Source organism: Megascapheus bottae, chromosome 4, assembly GCF_031878675.1.
Source record: "Megascapheus bottae isolate mThoBot1 chromosome 4, mThoBot2.hap1, whole genome shotgun sequence".
In the NCBI taxonomy this organism is placed as follows: domain Eukaryota; kingdom Metazoa; phylum Chordata; class Mammalia; order Rodentia; family Geomyidae; genus Megascapheus; species Megascapheus bottae.
This window is the reverse complement of record NC_143512.1, coordinates 33322596-33342609: the sequence shown is the minus strand read 5'-3', so window position 1 is coordinate 33342609 and position 20014 is coordinate 33322596. Positions and strand designations below refer to the sequence as shown.

Sequence of the window (20014 nt, the reverse complement as noted above, 5' to 3'; positions counted from 1 at the left end):
GCTGAATATTCACCTGTCTTTGGCATGCTGCTTTTCTCTTTGAAGTGTGATGCATAAAAAAGATGTAGGATTAGTTTTATATTAAACTTGAATTATTAGCTACATGTTTGTGTGAATGGTTGTGATGGATCTTGTTTCTGATTAGTGCCTAAATGAATAAATTTGTATTAAATTTGATATAGCCAAATGTTCATTAAAATATTAGTACTGAGGTTATATTAGCAATGTAAATGTGAATGTCTTGATATTGAAGGAAATTTATGACTGGTTTGGTTGTTTCAGTTTTTTGTTTGTTTGTTTGTTTTGCTTTATATTGTTTCTTATTCATGACATTGGGTCTCAAACATGATCTTCTAGTCTGAGTCTCTCGATTGCTGGGTCACAGATCTAAAGTACAACTCCAGGTAAGAAATTTAATTTTAAAAGCTCATAGGGGGGCCGGGAGTTTGGCCTAGTGGTTAAAGTGCTTGCCTAGCATGCATGAAGACCCGGGTTCGATTCCTCGGTACCACATACACAGAAAAAAGCCGGAAGTGGTGCTGAGGCTCAAGTGGTAGAGCTCTAGCCTTGAGAAAGTCCAAGGACAGTGCTCAAGCCCTGAGCTCAAGCCCAGGACTGGCAAAAAAAAAAAAAGCTCATAGGTTTAAGTAATCAGTTAACTTTAAAAGATCACAAATAAATTTCCACTGGGAAGCTCTATGTTTAGTCTTTTAAGGAATGTCAGTACTGCTCTTCAGAGTGATTGAAAAAGTTTACATTTCCACTGAGTGTAGTAGAGTTCCCTTTTTAGTCATATTCCACCAGCATTAGTTATTGTTAGTTTTCTTGATAATGGACATTCTAACTGGGGTGAGGTGAAATCTCAATGTTGTTTTGATTAGCATTTCTTTTATAGCCAGAGATGTTGAACATTTCGAGGATCTAGTAGCCATTCTTACTTCTTCTGAGAAGCTCTCTTTACGATGTTAGCACATTTGTTAATTGGGTAGTTGTTAGTTTGAAGACTTGCTTTTGGGGGGGTTAATTTTTTGAGCTCTAAGTATATTTTAGAGATGAAGCCTTTATCCAATGCATTGCTAGTAAAATTCTTCTCCCATTCTGTAGACTTTCTATTTAACTAATTAAGTATGTCCTTTGTTGTGCAGAAACTTTTCTGTTTGATGTATCTCATTTATTCTGTCTTTAATTTGTTGTGATTCTGGATCATTACTTAGGAAGTTTCAACCCATGCATAGGATCCCTAGTGTTTCCCCTACCCCTAACTATAATATTTTCATGGTATTTGACCTTACATTGAGCTTCCCTATGACCTAGCAATTCCAATACCAGTATTTACCCCATTGACTACAAATAAGGCCATTATTTACAATAGTCAAGGCATGGAATCAACCAAGATATCCCTCAGTGGATGAATGGATAAAAAGAAAGTCTGGATAAGTGGGACTGCATTAAACTGCAAAGCTTCTGTATGACAATGGACATAGCTAGCAAATTAACTAGAAAGCCTACAGAGTGGGAGAAGATCTTCAGTAACCATACAACAGACAAAAGCCTCATATCTAAAAATATATCAACAGCTCAAAAAATTGAATCACTCCAAAACTAATCTCCAAAGAAACAACTATCCCATTAAAAGATGGGCCAGAAGAAATAAGAATGGCCTATAGACACATGAAGAAATGCTCAACTCCGGCCATAAAAGAAATGCAAATCAAAACAACTCTAAGATTCCACCCCACTCCAGTTAGAATGGCCAGGATCAAGAAATTTAATAACAACAGATGCTGGTTGGGATGTGGCCAGGAGGGATCACTACTACACTGTTGGTGGGAGTGCAAACTCATTCAACCACTGTGGAAAGCAGTATGGCAGTTCCTCAAAAGAATAAACATAGAACTCCCCTATGACCCAGCAATTCCACTACTTGGCATTTACCCAATTGTCCAGAAACAAGGACATATTAAAGCCACTAGCACAATGATGTTCATTGCAGCACTATTTACCATAGCAAAGATATGGAACCAACCCAGATGTCCCTCAGTTGATGAGTAGATCAACAAGATGTAGTATTTATACAAAATGGAATTCTATGTTGCTGTCAGAAAGAATGACATCATCCCATTTGTAAGGAAATGGAAAGATTTAGAAAAAAATCATACTAAGAGAAGTAAGCCAGACTCAAAGGAACATAGGCTCAATGGCTTCCCTCATTTGTCATAATCAGTAAAAAAAACTTGGGCTCTCCTAGCAGAGATTTGCAATAGAGCAAAACCTAGATAAGGCCATATAGGAGGAGGCTAAATGAAAAGACCTCCAGGATATGGAAACAAGAGCTACATAATGTGTGATTGTTGTCCTTAATGTACTATGTTATCTCTCATCTTTTTTGCTATCCCTTGGTTATCTCATATTGTTACAGTATTTCAACTTGTTATCTCATATATTTTATATATGCATATTTGGTTATTTGAAATAGGATAGGAAGGGGGGAAAAACAAGATGAAGGGCCGGGGTGGTGGGAGGGAGATGGGGACCAAGACATGAAAAAAGGTATCAATGTTTGTGAAGTAATGCACTGTCTATCTGGTGAATATAATGTAACCCTTCTATTAATTACAATAAAAAAACATATGGAAAAAAAGAAAATCTGATAAATATACAGAATGGAATTATATTCTTTTATCAAAGGGAATGATATTGGGGCTGGGAATTTGGCCTAGTGGTAAAGTGCTTGCCTAGCATACACGAAGACCCGGGTTCGATTCCTCAGTACCACATACATAGAAAAAAAGCTGGAAATGGTGCTGAGGCTCAAGTGGCAGAGCTCTAGCTTTGAGAAAGTCCAAGGATAGTGCTCTGGCCCTGAGCTCAAGCCCAAGATTGGCAAAAAAAAAGAATGATATTGTAGCATTCATAAAGAAATGGAAAGACATGGGAAAAAATTATATTTAGTGAAATAAGCAAGATGCAAAGGAACATAGCTTGCATAGTTTCCTCATTTACTTTAACTATAATATGCCTATAAATCTACAAGTAAACATACCAAATGGTAAAAGAAAAAAATAAACTTGGACATGATAAATTATACCAGATTCTAGACATTCACAAATTGAGACCCAAGGAGGACATTCCTAGGAGTGGATCACAAAGACTCAATAGCTATATTCAGATCATCATCTCAAATGATATTTCTCAAATGAACTCCAAGAAACTGAAATTAAATAATTTTTATTATTTTAGGTTTTTTCCATTTTTTCTCTTCTGTCTTGTATGTAAGTTTATCTGTTTGGCCGAGATTAGAGGGGGAACAGAGAACTGGTGAGGCAAGGGGTGAACAAAAATTTGACAATGAATTACACAACTTTATGGCAAGGTGGTAGAGAGGAGAAACTGGAAGAAAACAAGAAAGTGGTGGCACTGTTCAAAAAGAAATGCATTCGTTATCTACCATATATAACTGTAACCACTCTGTACTCACCTTTACAATAAGAATTCAAAAATAAATAATAAAACAAAGAAACAAAAATTTCATTGGGCCTTTCTTCCACCTCCATGAGGAGAAAAACTAGAAATCCTTTAGATCACAATAAAATACTGAGCTCTGGGTATGGTGGACATGCCTGCAATCCTCGCTAGTTAGGAGGCTGAGATCTGAGGATCATGATTCAAAGCCAGCCCAGACACTAAAGTCTATGAGACTCCTATCTCCAATTAATCACTAGAAAACTGGAAGTGTCACTGTGACTCAAGGGATAGAGTGGTAGCCTTGAGATGAAGAGCTTAGGGACAGCACCCTGGGCCAGAGTTCAAGCCCCATGACCAGAAATAAATAAAATAAAGAGATTTTATGGTTAGACTCAGAAAACTGCCATGTTATGTTATGGTCATATGAAAGAGGAATATTCCACCTGGTAGGAGGAATATTCAGTGACCTTAGCATCTCCATCAGAAGAAAAAGAAAAACCATATTCTTAATTATCTTCCATCACACAAACCTTCAGTCCCAAGATCTTCATACACTTCTTTCTAAGGCACAGAGAGAGAGAGAGAGAGAGAGAGAGAGAGAGAGAGAGAGAGAGAGAGAGAGAGAGAGAGAGAGAGAGAGAGAAACAAGAGATAATAGGATTACAAGGAGGTGGGATCACAAATCCAGGGCTCCATTTATGTAGAACAAGGAAAAATTCTTATCCCTTGCTAAACTGATGAAGTGGCTCAAGATGGATTATCTCAAGTTGTGTTTTCATTACAATTAATTCTAAGACTAGTGCAAGATATTTTGAATACCTAATCCTCCATAATTTAGTTTTGCTCTATTCACTTAGGGGTAATTTTCCTAACTAATCCTAAACCTTTAAAAACAACTGAGTATAGTAAAGAAATGTTTTTCTGAAGCTGGAAACATGTATGCCTTGGAAATGAATTCTTATTAAGAATACATTCCAATATAAAAAGCATTGTAACAGGCAAGGTCTCCTAAATAAAAAAGCTTTCTTGTAGCTATCTAATTTAGAAGCAGCATTGTTAAGTGTTGACATTTAAGTGGTCATAGAGGAAGTAATGCAAAGAACATTCCCTTATAATAAATGTGAAAATCTACAACTTTTCTTAGTGTTCAACTTAACGGAATATGTGTGCTTTTTCTATCATGTGAAGGCAGAAACAATTTTCTAAGTGGGAAGTTTAATTGATAATGTGAACCAGAGGGCTTTGTCTTCAGTGCACTGGGAATGAAATAGGAATGGAAGATTTAGTGTGTTGGTCTACTTCTCCGAGCTTTGTATCTTGACACCAAAGCTAGTGACCCAAATTCACACTTTCACCCTCACAGAGTCTACTCTCATGATTGCAATCCTAGTGTCCTACAACACTAACTTAATTGGATGCCTCATCAGAATAACAGTTTTCTATACACACGCTGACTGCACTGTATCCCAAAGAGCATCCACAATGCTCCTTCAACTCTACCACAGCACTTAAAAAGAAAACTCAAATCCTATTTCCTTTCTAACGTTATAACATTCCAGTTGGATTGGCTGAAAAATACAAAATCATTTTAAATGAATTTTTATAACATCTCACTGTAACTTTTTTAATTTTTATTTTTTATTGTCAGGGTAATGTATAGAAGGGTTACAATTACATTCGCCAGGTAGTAGGTGCATTACTTCTCACACATTGATACCCACTTCTCATGTTTTTGTTCCCATTTCCCTTCCCCCCACCCTCTTCCCCTTCCCTTTACTATTTCAAATAAATAAACATATATATATGCATATATATAATAGACCAGGCAACAAAGTCAGATACAGTAAATATGAGATTAACCAAAGGGCAACAAAAGAGAAGAGAAATAACACAGTATCATTGTAACTTTAGTGTCATCACACTCAAGGATTGAGTCTTAACAAGTCATCTCCAAACTACTGATTGGAAATTTTCTCTCTCCTTCTGTATAGATTCAACTTTCATACCCCTGAGCAGAAATCTGATCTCTCAGAATTTTTCATACCCCTGAGCAGAAAAATTCTGATCTCCCAGAATTTTTTTTTGGTGGGCCATGGGGCTTGAACTCTGGGCACTGGACCCTGTTCCTGAGTGGCACTGACAAAATACCTGAGCATGAATAGCTTCATACATATGTGTATAAATATTCAAGTGAATGGAAAAAGTTATTTTAGTATCCGTAAGGTTATTTATGGATAGGAGAGTACAAGTGTTAGATAAAGGAAAAATTTCTCTCTCCGTTTTTAATTCATGAGGCATTTATTTGAATAAGAATTGAATATGATATCCATTTAACCTATGTAGGAAGATTATATTTATATTATAAAATTTGAAGTTAGTATATGTTTATTTTTATATTTTTCTAGTCGGGGTTTGAACTCAGACCCTGGGCATTGTCCTTGAGCTTTCTTATACTGCATATTTTTAGTGTTATTTTCTAAATAAGAGTATATTCCTTGTGGTGGGAGGATTTCAATGAAGTGACAATTCTTCCATCATACTTCATAATTCATATCTAGCTTCATCGGGGCAGGGACCTCACAATTCAGAGATTACCTTGTGGGGGCTCCATGAGCAGGATTTAATCAATATTTCCAATTTGCTCATTTTAATTACAGGAAAACATTTTATTCTATTATTGGAAAACCAGAGTCCCTAAAAGCAACATAAAATGGAAATTTTTGAGTCAAAGCACATACTTGCATAAAGTAGAGTTTACTGATTAAAGGAAGCTTGTAAGAACTACTTAAAAATTTAAACTGCAATATTAATAATAATTGACAGATAAGTTCAGTTTGCCAGAATTTTAAATACCAATGAGTAAGGTTTTAAAACTTATGTCACGATTTGTAGTATCCAAGAACTTCATGATTTGATTAAATTTAGGAGTGAAGCAATCACTGTTTAGTGTTTATTTACAAGCTAAATGTGAAAGATTACAGATCTGAAGTAAATTTAATGCTTCTAAAACTTTTAATAATTTCAAAATTAACATTTTGTATAATACCTGGAAGAATATTTTGAAAGTTACTTTCCAAAACATCATCTAAACTATCCTTTCTAGAAGTTATTTTTTAAAGTCTACTAAATGTGATTCTTTTTTAGAGCTTGAATTCCTAAGAAAAGGAATTTCCCTGTCTTCCTGATGCTTATTGTAGGTTATATTCTTACACTGACAGAATAGAAAGAGGAGGCAGAGTCAACATAGTCCATATACACCTCAACCCAGATCCTGTGCTGGTCTGTTTTGTGAATAGGAAGACATTGGGGTGGGGAAGAATTTCATGTATTCATTGATTAATGAGTACATGTTCCATACTGAAAAGCAGTTGTGCCTTTTCATTATTTTACATGACAACATATCAGACGCAGTAAGAATCTGGAAAATATGCTCACAGTAGCTAAACTGGCAAGGGGAATATTATGGAATTATACATATCAATACTCTCAACTCCAGAATTTCTGTTCTTTCCAATCTTCTCCCAACATGCATCCCATTAGACTGTGATAGCACATACTGTGACTAGGAATAAAAATATTTTTAATCAGTGTACGCTTTATATGTCAGGCCCTGTCAGTTATCTTGATGATAATATTTTAAAGTAGTTTTATTTAGAATAAGACTCTTTAATTACACTTAATAGAAGGCAGACACTTCCTTAGTAGATGTGTATAAAAGTTTGAAATTCTCTACAGATGACAAAACAGAGGACAATTAAATAAATTGTCCAATCATGCCACAATAAGTGGAAGACACGATTAGAAACCAGCGTTTTTAGAATCTAGAAAAGTAGTTCATAAAATTCTTTCTAACTTTAATCATGGACCAAACACAAAATTTGCATCCACTCTATAACTTTTCTTATAACTTTTTGTGTGCCATTATATACTTCTCAAGAAAAATTCCATGATTCTATCATATATTATGAATTTATGAGGCTTTGACTTGGAAAGTAATAGATTTTCAATGATCAGATTTTCTTTTCTTTTTCTTTTTGCCAGTCCTGGGGCTTGAACTCAGGGCATGGGCACTATCCTTGAGCTTTTTCAAGGCTAGTGCTCTACCACTTGAGCCACAGTGCTTTTTCTATGAATGTGGTGCTGTGGAATCAAACCTGGGTCTTGGTGCATACTAGTCAAGCACTCTACCACTGGGCCACATTCCTGGCCACAGATTTTATTTTCTCCTTTACTACTTGAGACTCTTTAGATATTCTATTATTATTCTTCACATTTTGTTTTGCCAGTCCTGGGCTTGAGCTCAAGGCCTGAGCACTGTCCTTGGACTTTCTCAAGGCTAGAGCTCTACCACTTGAGCCTCAGCACCACTTCAAGCTTTTTTCTATGTATGTGGTCCTGAGTAATCGAACCCAGGTCTTCGTGAATACTGGGCAAGCACTTTTCCACTAGGCCAAACTCCCGGCCCTATTCTTCACTTTTTTTTACATAAAATATCAATTATGTTGTCATTTTTTTATGTTTTTATAAGTCCATATTATATACAAAAAAGAAACATAACAGCCGGATGCCAGTGGCTCATGCCTGTGATCATAGCTACTTGGAAGGCTGAGTTGAGGAGCATGGTTTGAAGCCAGGCTGTGCAGAAAAGTTCCCCTGAGACACTTATCTCCAATTACCCACTCAAAAAACAAGTAGAGCTATGGCTTAAAATGGTGGAGTGTTAGCCTTAGAGAAAAAGCTCAGGGACAGATGCCAAAACCTGAGTTCAAGCTCTACAATGACAAAAATAATAAATAACAATATAACATATAATATAAAATAACAATGAAAATATAAAATATATAAATAATAATAAAATAAAAAGTGAACATAACTGGATACATTCTGACTCCAAAATCTTTTCAGTAAAACCCTCAGATTTAAAGGGCATAATAGTTCCTTTTTGAGGGATGCTACATTTTTGGTATACATTTTAAACATAAGAAGCTCAAAATAGTCTGAGTGTCTCTATCTCTGTTAAGATACACTATTGTGGTAATTTCAGTGGCTGGATCACATTGTATACATAGCTCCCAAATAACCAGAAAGTATTTGTGTCACACTGAAGAGAAATAGGACACATTGTGTTAATCAGATCTCTCTTACTGTGATAAAAAATACCTGAGGGGAAGACTACTTAAAGGAAGAAAAAAATTGCCTTGGATTCCAGTTTAACATATTTGCACCTCCAGTTAGCTGACTTCATTGCTTTAGGCCTAAAATGCAGTAGATTATCCCAGCAGAAGAAGACTATGGGAACTGTTTTCCCCATGGTATCAAGGTGGCTGAAAGAGAAAATAAAAGAGAGCTGGGGAGGAAATAAAACCCTAAAAGCATGCTCCAAAGACGATGTACAAGAAAACTCCTTTTAACCTTTTTTATTAGGATAAGTTAATTGCACAAAGGGTTTTCATTCACAGTTTGCATGCATTGTTCAGTGATCAAATCTGTTACTCTTAACCACCTTCCCTCTCCCTCCTCTTTTTAAACAACTTTTGATAATGTTTCATTGTTATTTTTCATATGTACACATAACATACTTCTGTAATATTCATCCCATCATTCTCTTCTTTTCCTCCCCTCAAGCTCTCTGCACTGGCTTCATGTCTCAAATGATCCCTCTTGTACAATCATATCACATTTTTAAAGTCTAGATTTGCCTATGAATGAAACATGTCATTTTTGTTTTTCTAAGTTTTACTTATATTACTTAATATTATTTTCAGTCCCATCAATTTTCCTGCAAATGACACAATTTCATTAGTATTTATTCAGCCATAAAGAACAAAGGAAATGATTAGAAATTCAGAGCTTTTGTTTATAAATGATTTAAGTGTTAATCTTTACCTACATGAAAGTACAGAAATCCAACTTGATGCTGGATGCCAGGCTCACACTTGTAATCCTAGCTACTCAGAAGGCTGAAAGCTGAGGTCGTAGTCCACAGTCATCCCGGACAGGAAATTCCATGAGACAATTATTTTGAATAAACTACTCCCTCCAAAATCTGAAGTGGAGCTCTGTCTCAAGTCTACCTCGCCCTAGCTGTGAGTAAAAGAAGCTCAGGGACAATGCTTTGGCCCTGACTTCAAGCTTCAGGACAGGTACACACACACACACACACACACACACACACACACACAGTGTTCTTCATATAGAATATCATGTAACAATTTGGCTTATGTTTCTCTTCTAGACAAGAAGATAAAAATAAATTTAGCAAACAATGAGGGTCAAACTAAATCTGGAAAAGAAAAGTTTAGGATTGGATAGTAGAGTTTAGTAAAGTTTAAATGATGACGACCTGCAGTGAACACCAGGAAAAGTAGATGCAGCCTCTTTCAAAAGTAGGTCAGGAGCAGCTAGCTCTGCCTTTCCTTACCTGGAGACTGCTTGCACTCTGAGCATTGTAAAGAGGCCTTTGACGTTGTATCAGTAATCATGCCCATGCTATCTCATTTTATGAAACCATTTGTGCCATTATTTGCAATGTTAAATATTGTTCCCCATTTTCTGAATGGTGCTCTAGAATCTGTTCCTCAGATTCCCCTTTTAAAAAGATCATCATTAAATAGTTGTTTAAAGAAGTTGCCATTTCACAAAGCAGTTTAGGAATACAATGCATCTTGATAAATGAGACCCCTCTCAACATTCCACTCAGCCCTCCTAACTGACCCTTTCCTTCACTTTTCTTAAGTTTTTAGGGTATACATTGAATTCTTGACTTCATTCTTCCCATACTCTCCTCTTCATTCATCTTCCTCTTCCCTTGAACTCACCAACCCCTTGTAAATAGCCATTTCCTGGTGTTTATCTTGTTGAACTTTGCCTTTGCCTTTCTAAGGAATTATACTATTTGAGTTCTACCTTGAATCAACTATATTTCAGTTGGTACATTTGTTTTTTTGTATTTATTAATTAATTTATTTTCATACATTTTTACTGTAATTAATAGAAGGGTTACATGATATTTGCCAGATAGATGGTGCATTAATTCCCATACATTGATACCCTTTCACATGCCTTGGTCCCCATTTCCCTCCCCCCCATCCCCAACAGTTGGTACATTTGTATACACTTGGACACTACTCAATGTACTACCCAATGTATATGTTTATAAACTAATTCTAACTTTCACATATGAAGGGAAACTTACAACTTTTGTCTCTTTGTGCCCGAATTATTTCACTTAACATATTTTTTCCAGTTCCTTCCATTTCTTTGCAAAAGATATCATGTCATTCTTTCTAATGGATACAATTCCATTGTGTGTGTGGATGGACAGCTATATCTATATCTATTTATCTATATATATGTATATCAATCTATCTATCTCTCTAAATCACAGTCTCTTGATGCATTCGTTCATTATCTAAATACTGAATGCTAATTTTCTATGGGTTAAAAGCAAACCACTTTTGTTTGAATCTTAGGTTTCCACCAACTCCTAACTAGGTGACTAGATAAATTAGCTATTTATTATTTTTACTATTTTTATTGTGTTTTATTCAATTATTTTACCGTTGTTAATAAATCAGCAGCATCTAGTTCAGATTGTTGCTACAATAAATGTATTTTTAAAGTGCTTAACATAGTAACCTAAACCTCCTAGAGATCAGCTAATGCTATTATATGATATACATAGTAATAATATTACTTATTTGCTTCTGTTTTTCTATTAGATTATGAACCTTATTTTCTCCAACTGTCTGTTTTTTCACTGTCCTTTGGGACTCTTTTAAATTCTAGATATCTCAATATATGTTGTATTGCACGTACAAAACCCAAAAGATTGTAAATTATCGTCAACATTTCACCACTCCTCTGGGCTCTTCACCTCCCCTAACCTAGCACTGACAGTATTCCATGAAGCTCTTAAATAAACCTCTGTTTAACTGATACAGCAGATTAACTGACTCTCTTTGTAAGTTCTTCTAGAAGGCAGGGCCTGAGGCAGAGATTAAAGTGCTGACACTAGGGACTTGTAAGCCCAGGGTAATAAAGATGAGGAGAAAGAGAGTGGGGAAGCAATAAAAGAAAGGGAGGGAGGAATTCAAGTCATTATGGGATAGCCACCTCTTCTTAGAGATAAGTACAATTCCCTGGGCATCCATGTGTACTCAGCACAAAAGGGACTTTTAACAGGCCGAAGAGAAACTTTCATGAAGGAAAGAAAGAAGGAGAAATTCTGCCATATCCTTCTTGTCTTTCGTTTCCTATTGTTCATGACTCTACACAAGCTGGCTTCTCACCACTTCAGTAGCCTCTCCTGCCCTCTTGAGAGTCACACAGAAAGCCCCATCCCACACCTGCAGTTGGTCACTGCATTCAATTTTGCTTTAAGTGGAAAGTGACATTGTATGACTTCTCCTTTTGGTGCCCAAAGGATAAGGAGATGCTTCATCTAGGGTGTCTAAGCCACCATGTGAAAGGCTCAATGCCTGGCATCAAAAGGCTCGAATACAACCTGGAGTTAGTAGGTTTCGTCTCTGTACACTAGCCAAAGAATAAGTCATATAATGGCATACACCGAATACAAAGAGGTATTGAAACATGAATCTTTCATGTATCAGTAGCAAAAGAATACTAAAGCAGGGATGTAGAAGATGAAGATCTGTACTCAATTAGGTGAGGGAAATTAAGTGGGAAAAATATACCAGGTTCTCTTTAAATAAGTAAGATAGAAATTTAAAATTTATGTTAGTGATCATATTTTAAAATTTCTTGGAGCTCACTAGCAATTAAAGTAAATCAAAAGAAGACTTAAGTGATACTGAAACTCATGGGCTGCTCAAGTCCAATTCTACTTACATAATTTATTGTCATCAAAACATAAAGTGCACTTTTCTAGTCATGCATTTGGCTTATATATATATATAGCATAATATTATTAATATATTGGAGCCCACATACCAAAACAAAGACAAGTTTCACCAGTTGGCTGCCAATATAATAATAGTTCACTGTACTTTAAGTTCAATTAAAATATTGTAGATTCACTGCTAATTATATATGTGTGTGTGTGTGTGTGTGTGTGTGTGTGTGTGTGAATTTTTAAGACAAAGACTTGTTATGTAGACTAGGCTGGCCTTGAACTCATAATTCTCCTGCTTTAACCTCTTCTGAAGTACTGGGATTACAGTCAAATACCACCTATTACCATCCTCGATTCATTCTTTTCTTCTCTCCTTACTTTCTTTTTCCCTCTCCTTTCTTTACCTTCTCTCTCTCTCTCTCTCTCTCTCTCTCTCTCTCTCTCTCTCTCTCTCTCTCTCTCTCTCTCCTTCTGACTCTTGTCTCTGTCTCAATCCCTTTCTCTCTTTTTCTCCTCTTTCTTTTCTTATTTTTCTCCACTGCTGGGAACTGAACTGAGGCTCTATCTTTTACATTTGCGGCAGGTATTTTACCACTAAAATACATCTCTGCCCCATTAACTTAAAATATTTAAATTAATTTTTAAATATCGACAGAATTGTTTCTTTAATATACTTGTATTTTTAAGTTGTATTTTGATGTTCATGGCATTCATTTCTAAACTCCTTTTTTTGCTCTGTTTATAAGCTAAAATTTTTTTGGTACATAAAATAAAGGGGCTTGGAATGTGGCTTAGTAGTACAGTGGCTTGCCTAGCATGCATGAAACCCTGGGTTCAATTCCTCAGAAATACATAAATAGAAATAGCCAAAAGTGGTGCTGCGGTTTCAGTAGTGGAGGAATGTGGAACCGGAAAAAATTCATGGTTGAACAGAACTCCTCAGTGGATGCTGATTGCCCCTCTTTGTTGCTCCTCTCGGGGGCAGCAACACAGGAACGGGGAGGGACACACAGGGCCAGCCTGTAGTCCCCCGGGAGCCGAGCGAGATGGTAAGTGTCGAAGACCCAGCCCTCCCCCAATCACCGGGGAAGAAAAAACCACGCTGAGTCAGAAGCAGTGTTAACCATGAAAGCGCATCAGATCTCTCTGCTGATCTCTGCTGATCTCTCGTTCTCTCTGATGCTCTCCCTCTTTATTGCGTCCGACAATTAGTTACATACTGTTAGGGTAGGAGAAGGTGGGCACTGGGAAGCTAGCCAATAGGAAGAGGGCCCCTGTGCTACCACTAAGGGTCTGGGTGGGGCTTTCAGGTAGTGGGCAGGACAGGTGCAGGAAAGCGCACGAGACTTGAGCTGCTGCGAGACCCGCGAAACTGCGGGGGGTTCAATCAAGTCACGTACACAGAAATGCCTTAAGAGAGGTATGCAAAAGACCGAATGCCTGGACAAAGCCCTTTAATTGCAGCTGAGCCAGAATCAGGCTTCAGGGATGGAGGCTAGGCCCCAACAATTCCCCCTTTTTTGTTTATTAGAACAGGGGGGGACAAGCGCGCAAAACCCCTGTCTTAGGTCGTCCCCTTCAGGGGATCTTACCCGTCATTGAGCGCTCTGCGGCCTTCTGTCCCACAGTACAGATCACCCCCGGGCCTGTCTTAGGTTGTCCCCGCTCCAGAGATCTTACCCGTCATTGGCTCTCGGGGAGACATCTAAGGGGAGTCAAGGGATCCTTCCTCGTCATTGGGCTCTCCTTGGTCATAGGAGTTATTGGCATTGGTAGCAAGCCTCTGGTAATGCACCTGTACGTTCATCAATTGAGTGGATTCGTTCATCAACTGAATGGATTCTATCCTGCTTTGAATGAATTGTAACCTTATTGATAACACAGGGCCCAAAAGTTAAGAGTAAGAAGAAGAGGAGTATAGGGCCAAGGAAGGACATAGGGTAGCCATCTGTGCAGTCCGGTCCAGAGGATGTTGATGATGGGTATCTTGACTCCAAGAAGAAACAGGATCAGCACTGTAAGGTCCATCATTTATTCTGAAAAAGAAGAGAGAGAGAGAGATATCCTCAGGAGGCAGAGAGCCTTCTGGGTGTTCATCAATATTATCGGGGTCCCTCCATATTTGGGGACAATATTTAAGATCCCTTGTAGGGACCCAAATTGGCTTTGTTTCATCAGTGGGGAAAACACAACCAAATCCTCTTCCAGCTGTAATGAGGGGGTCAGGGCCCCTGCACTCCCCATTAAGGGGGTCCTTCCACCGGACATAGACAGTTCGATAGGGAATAGAAGTTGTCCAATGTTTCTGGAAGGGTGAGAGATGTTCCCCTTTGGAAAAATTTAAAATATTGAGAGTAAACAAAGCCATCTTTAGCTGATCATGGGGGGGGAGTGTATTCCCCCTTTTTTGTTTTATTAATTGAGATTTAAGGACATGGTTATATCTTTCTACTATTGCTTGTCCTCTGGGATTATGAGGGATGCCAGTAGTATGGGTAATTTGCCATTGTTTAAAGAAGTCATCAAGAGACTTGCTTACAAAACATGGACCGTTATCGGTTTTTATTTGGTCTGGCAATCCGAGAGTAGCAAAACATTGAAGAAAATGACTGATAGCATGTTTAGCTCTCTCCCCGGAATGGGCTGTAGCCCAACAGGCATGGGAAAAGGTGTCTATTGTTAAAAAAATGTATTTAAGTTTTCCAAAAAAGGGAAAATGTGTAACATCCGTTTGCCACAGATTATTAGGCCTAAGACCTCGAGGGTTAACACCGCCCATTTGGAGCGGTGGAACCTGTAAGAAAGGGTGACATGATTTGCACGTTCTAATAATCTTTTTTAGGTCTTTAATAGCGACTTGGGGAAATCGGTGGTGTAGTCCCCTCCAGTTGGCATGCGTGAGCCGATGGAAAGAGATAGCCTCCTGTAAAGTGTAACATTCAGGATTAGAGGCTAACTGGTCAGCGAGGGCATTGCCTTTGGTCAAAATACTTGGAAGGCTTTGATGTCCCCTCAGATGTTGAATAAACATAGGCGCAATCCTTTGTTTGAGCAAATTTCTAGCTTGAATCATCAAAGGAGTGATGGGGTTACTATCAAGTTTAATATGAGCTTCCATGAGGTTAGGTAACAAATTGACCACATACAGGCTATCTGAGAATAGGTTAAGAGGACCAGTAACCTCATATAGAGCTAAGACCACCGCATAAAGTTCCTTAAACTGCGCTGAGCCCTGTATTTCATGAGACAGGGTCACTGCAGGAGAAGAATTGCCTTTACCTGGGGGGAAAATAACAACAGAAGCCCCCTTCTTGCCTCCATCCGTGAATACGGTGGGGAAGGAGGGATCAGCTTCACTTAGAAAAAGTTTTGGAGGTCGCCACTCCAGCTGGCTAAAGGAGCGCATCCATTTATGGGGACCATAATGACAATCCACTTTACCTGGAAAGCCTTCCATGGCTATTGCAAGTCTAGCATTATTTCTTTGTAGCCAAGAGAAATCATTAATCCTAAAGGGGACAATAAGAGAGTGGGGTTCACTCCCAAAAAGACGAGTGGATAAGTCTCGTCCTTTGACAATGCAATCTGCCATCTGGTCAATCATGGAGTAAACTCTAGGTGTTCCTCCGACTGACAGATGAATCCAGTGAAGAGGTTCCCCTTCCTGGCCTAAAAGGGCAGTGAAGAGGGTCTGTCCTGATAGGACATAGAGCGTTAGGGGCATAGCAGGATCATACCTCTTTAAGGCTGCTTCATCAATAGCTAATTGAATTTTATTTAGAACCTCTTTATGATCAGCTGACAACGTTACTATGGAGGTCAGATCAAGACCCTTCAAGAGATCAAAAAGAGGTGTAAGAGTTGCAGTGGTTATGGGGATCCATGGTCTCATCCAATTAATTTCACCAAGAAGTTTTTGAAGTTGGGGCAGGGTATAAGTATCTTGGATAGCTAATTGGGGTTTTAGAGGAGACACAACATCCAATGTTAGGACAGATCCCAGGATTTTAAAGGGGGGTATCTTTTGGATTTTTTCTGGGGCAATTTGGAAGCCATTATCTTTTAACAGTTGGAGACACTTATTAAAAAGACAATCTAAATGCTGAGTGTCTAGGCTTCCTATAATGATATCATCCATATATACATAGAAAAGTGAGCCTGTCTCCTCGTTAAGAGGGGATAAGACTCTAGACATATAGTCCTGACATATAGGAGGACTATTGGCCATACCTTGAGGTAGAACTGTCCATTCAAAACGCAAATCAGGGCCTTTATAATTTAATGAAGGAAGGGAGAAGGCAAACTTCTCAGTATCTTCTGGGTGGAGAGGAATAGAGAAAAAACAGTCTTTGATGTCTATGACTATGAGATATTGGTCATTAGGAATGGCAGGTACCCAGGGCATCCCCCTTTGGGGGGTCCCAAAAAGTTCCATCCTCTCATTTATTTTTCTCAAATCTTGGAGTAGTCTCAGCCTGTCTGGTGAATGGAGCCCTGGCAGGCCCAGACCCTCCTGTGAGACTACTGAGGGTGGATGGAACCCTGGCGCTGTGGGGGTTGGGAAGCTAACAGGGCACACTAGGCCCGGACCCTCCTGTGAGACTACTGAGGGCTCATGGCCTGGGTTTGATGGGGGAGGGGTAAAGGGTGGCTCCTTCTCATCTCCCTGAGGGGAACTTGGCCTTTCAGTAGACAATGAGAGATTAGCATCTCCACAGGGAGTAAGGGAGGCATCTGGCCTCTCTTTGTTAACTGTGTCCCCAGGAGACTCAGCCCTCTCCTTGGAAAGTTGAGGAGAAAAACTAGACTTTAAGACTGAATAAACTCCTCCTGAAGGAATCTCCCCTAGATTTATCTGGGCTTTTCTGATTAGATGCTCAATTTTTTCCCAAGTATTCCAGTCTACCAAGTTGCTAGTTGGCAGCCACAGGGCGATTTTAACTAAAGTATCCCAAACTTTACATGTCTGTGCAACTAAAATCTCTAACCCTCGACTTTTAAGGAAGAGCTTAAGAGAGTCGAGGGAAGGGTCATTCTTAGAAAGGTTCTTTCCCATATTTGATGGGAGTACACTTACCCGCAGTCCGATTAGCTCGTCGGCGGTGAGTTTCTCGAGCACGTGGAGCCCTCACACGGGGCACCAGCTGTAGCTCCTCTCCGGGGGCAGCAACACAGGAACGGGGAGGGACACACAGGGCCAGCCTGTAGTCCCCCGGGAGCCGAGCGAGATGGTAAGTGTCGAAGACCCAGCCCTCCCCCAATCACCGGGGAAGAAAAAACCACGCTGAGTCAGAAGCAGTGTTAACCATGAAAGCGCATCAGATCTCTCTGCTGATCTCTGCTGATCTCTCGTTCTCTCTGATGCTCTCCCTCTTTATTGCGTCCGACAATTAGTTACATACTGTTAGGGTAGGAGAAGGTGGGCACTGGGAAGCTAGCCAATAGGAAGAGGGCCCCTGTGCTACCACTAAGGGTCTGGGTGGGGCTTTCAGGTAGTGGGCAGGACAGGTGCAGGAAAGCGCACGAGACTTGAGCTGCTGCGAGACCCGCGAAACTGCGGGGGGTTCAATCAAGTCACGTACACAGAAATGCCTTAAGAGAGGTATGCAAAAGACCGAATGCCTGGACAAAGCCCTTTAATTGCAGCTGAGCCAGAATCAGGCTTCAGGGATGGAGGCTAGGCCCCAACACCTCTTCACCAAAGGCTGTGTGGAGAACTCACTTATTTAGGGAGAGCCTGGTTTGACACTTGTTAAGTTCTATCATGAAATGAAGCAAGTTTCCTAACTCATAGCCTCAATATTTTCATGTGATAAACCTTTTGCTTCACACTGTCACTTTAAAGGTTAAATAAGCAAATATCAAGACCTTTTCAAAATAATCACCAATTAGATTTGGTACCTAAGCTAGGCATAATAGAGTACACATGCAATTCCATTGAATCAGGAAGCCAAAACAGGAAGATCACAAGGTAAAAGTCAGTGCTTGCCTAGCATGTATGGGGTTATGTATTCAATTCCCTATAAACACATGCACACACACACACACACACACACACACACACACACACACACACACCCCAGTACTTGAAATAAACAAACATGAAATGCCTACTGTTTATAACATAAAATTATGTATTCACTAATTAATTTCCACTGAATAGAATGTTCAAACCATGTGAATTCCTTCATAAAAAAAATGAAGAGCAGAAACAACAAAATGCTTCTCTTTTTCTTTCTCTGTCTGTCCTTAGTCCTTCTCTCCTTCTTTCCTTCCTTCTTTCCCTCCCTCCTTCCTTCTTTCCCTCCCTCCTTCCTCTTTGTTTCCTTCCTTCCTTCCTTCCTTCCTTCCTTCCTTCCTTCCTTCCTTCCTTCCTTCCTTCCTTCCTCCTTTTTTCTTTCTCCTGGATATGAAATTTAAAATTAACTGACTCTGCCTCCCACATACTGGCATTATAAGAATATACTAACACTCCTAGTTTAAAATGCATTCCTTGGTGTGCATTTGGAAAAGTCCATAAAAGTATTCCCTTGGAGAAAGCCCAACTAAACCAAGTACAATAATTTGTATAATTGCTCTCTCACCTGGTCTTTAAGCACAATATCATAGTTTAGCTATCTATCCAACCAAATTTCTTCTTAAGCAGTTATATTATTATATGTCTATTAGAAAGATTTTTCACAAATTTAGTACTTGAAGAGAAACAAATATGCACGCTATTTGTCACCAAGCAACTTTCAGTACACCCAAGTTACAGGTGCTTAGAGGAAGTTTAACACTGTAACATGGACAGCTCCTAGGCACTGAGGGAATGGTGGTTGAGCAGACTGCCGTCTTTATATGAGGAGCTGGACTCTCTTAAATGACTTTAAATGTCTGTCAGATAAAGGGCAGAATGCAACAATGATAGGGAGAGGATGGTTCATTATAAAGGCCCCTTTCCTGAGTGATGGATGATTTGAGATGAGATCACGAGCACAAATCCACACATTAAGCCAACCCTAAGAGGCTTTCCTGAAGAACATAGACCAGACACAGACGGCAGGACATACGATAGAACTTTAGCGAACATTGTACATGAGTTCATCATTAGTCATGCATAGATCCTGTTCTAACTTTTCAAGAAAGCAGAAGATTTCAGTTTCAAATGTTCTGTGTTGAAGACTCTTCCCACACAATGAGACATGGGCTACACATGCAATGAAATCCGAATTTTAATATCCAGAGTAGACTAAGCTACTTAAGCAGCCGCCCTTTTAAAGCCTGCTTCACTGGGGTTTCTGTCCGTGTGCATGTGCTAGTCTCTGGGTGTGCATATAAAGGTCCCAGCAGACAAGAAGTTTTTCTGCTTCATCACTGCACCGCAGGATGCCATGAAGAGAAAATCATAGGTTACGGCTTCCACGAAGCCCGTGACAAATTTAATACCCTATTACTTACATCGTCTGCACAGAAACTACATTTGGTGACATCACTGGATACAACTCAGGTCCAAATTTGTGTGACATTTTTCCAGGTGTTACTTTTCACCAACAGCGTTGTTTTACACAGCCCGCTCCCTCCCTGCCACCCACAGCACCGTGCTTTAGGTCTAGAGCTAAACCTAGAGAAATATAATGAGGTGGAAAAGAAAAGTGAACGTTAACGGTCCAGCCTTTAACAAAGGCTCTTCTTCCCTCGGGCTCTGAAGAGTCA

General features: G+C 39.0%; 1 non-coding gene across 1 annotated transcript; it reads left to right on the top strand.

Moving 5' to 3' along the window:
- The first annotated feature begins 6640 nt into the window (after window positions 1-6640).
- Window positions 6641-6771, top strand: LOC150064246 (small nucleolar RNA SNORA51). The gene has a single exon (XR_016535315.1). It is a non-coding gene; the product is annotated as a small nucleolar RNA SNORA51 (small nucleolar RNA).
- The last annotated feature ends 13243 nt before the right edge of the window (window positions 6772-20014 follow it).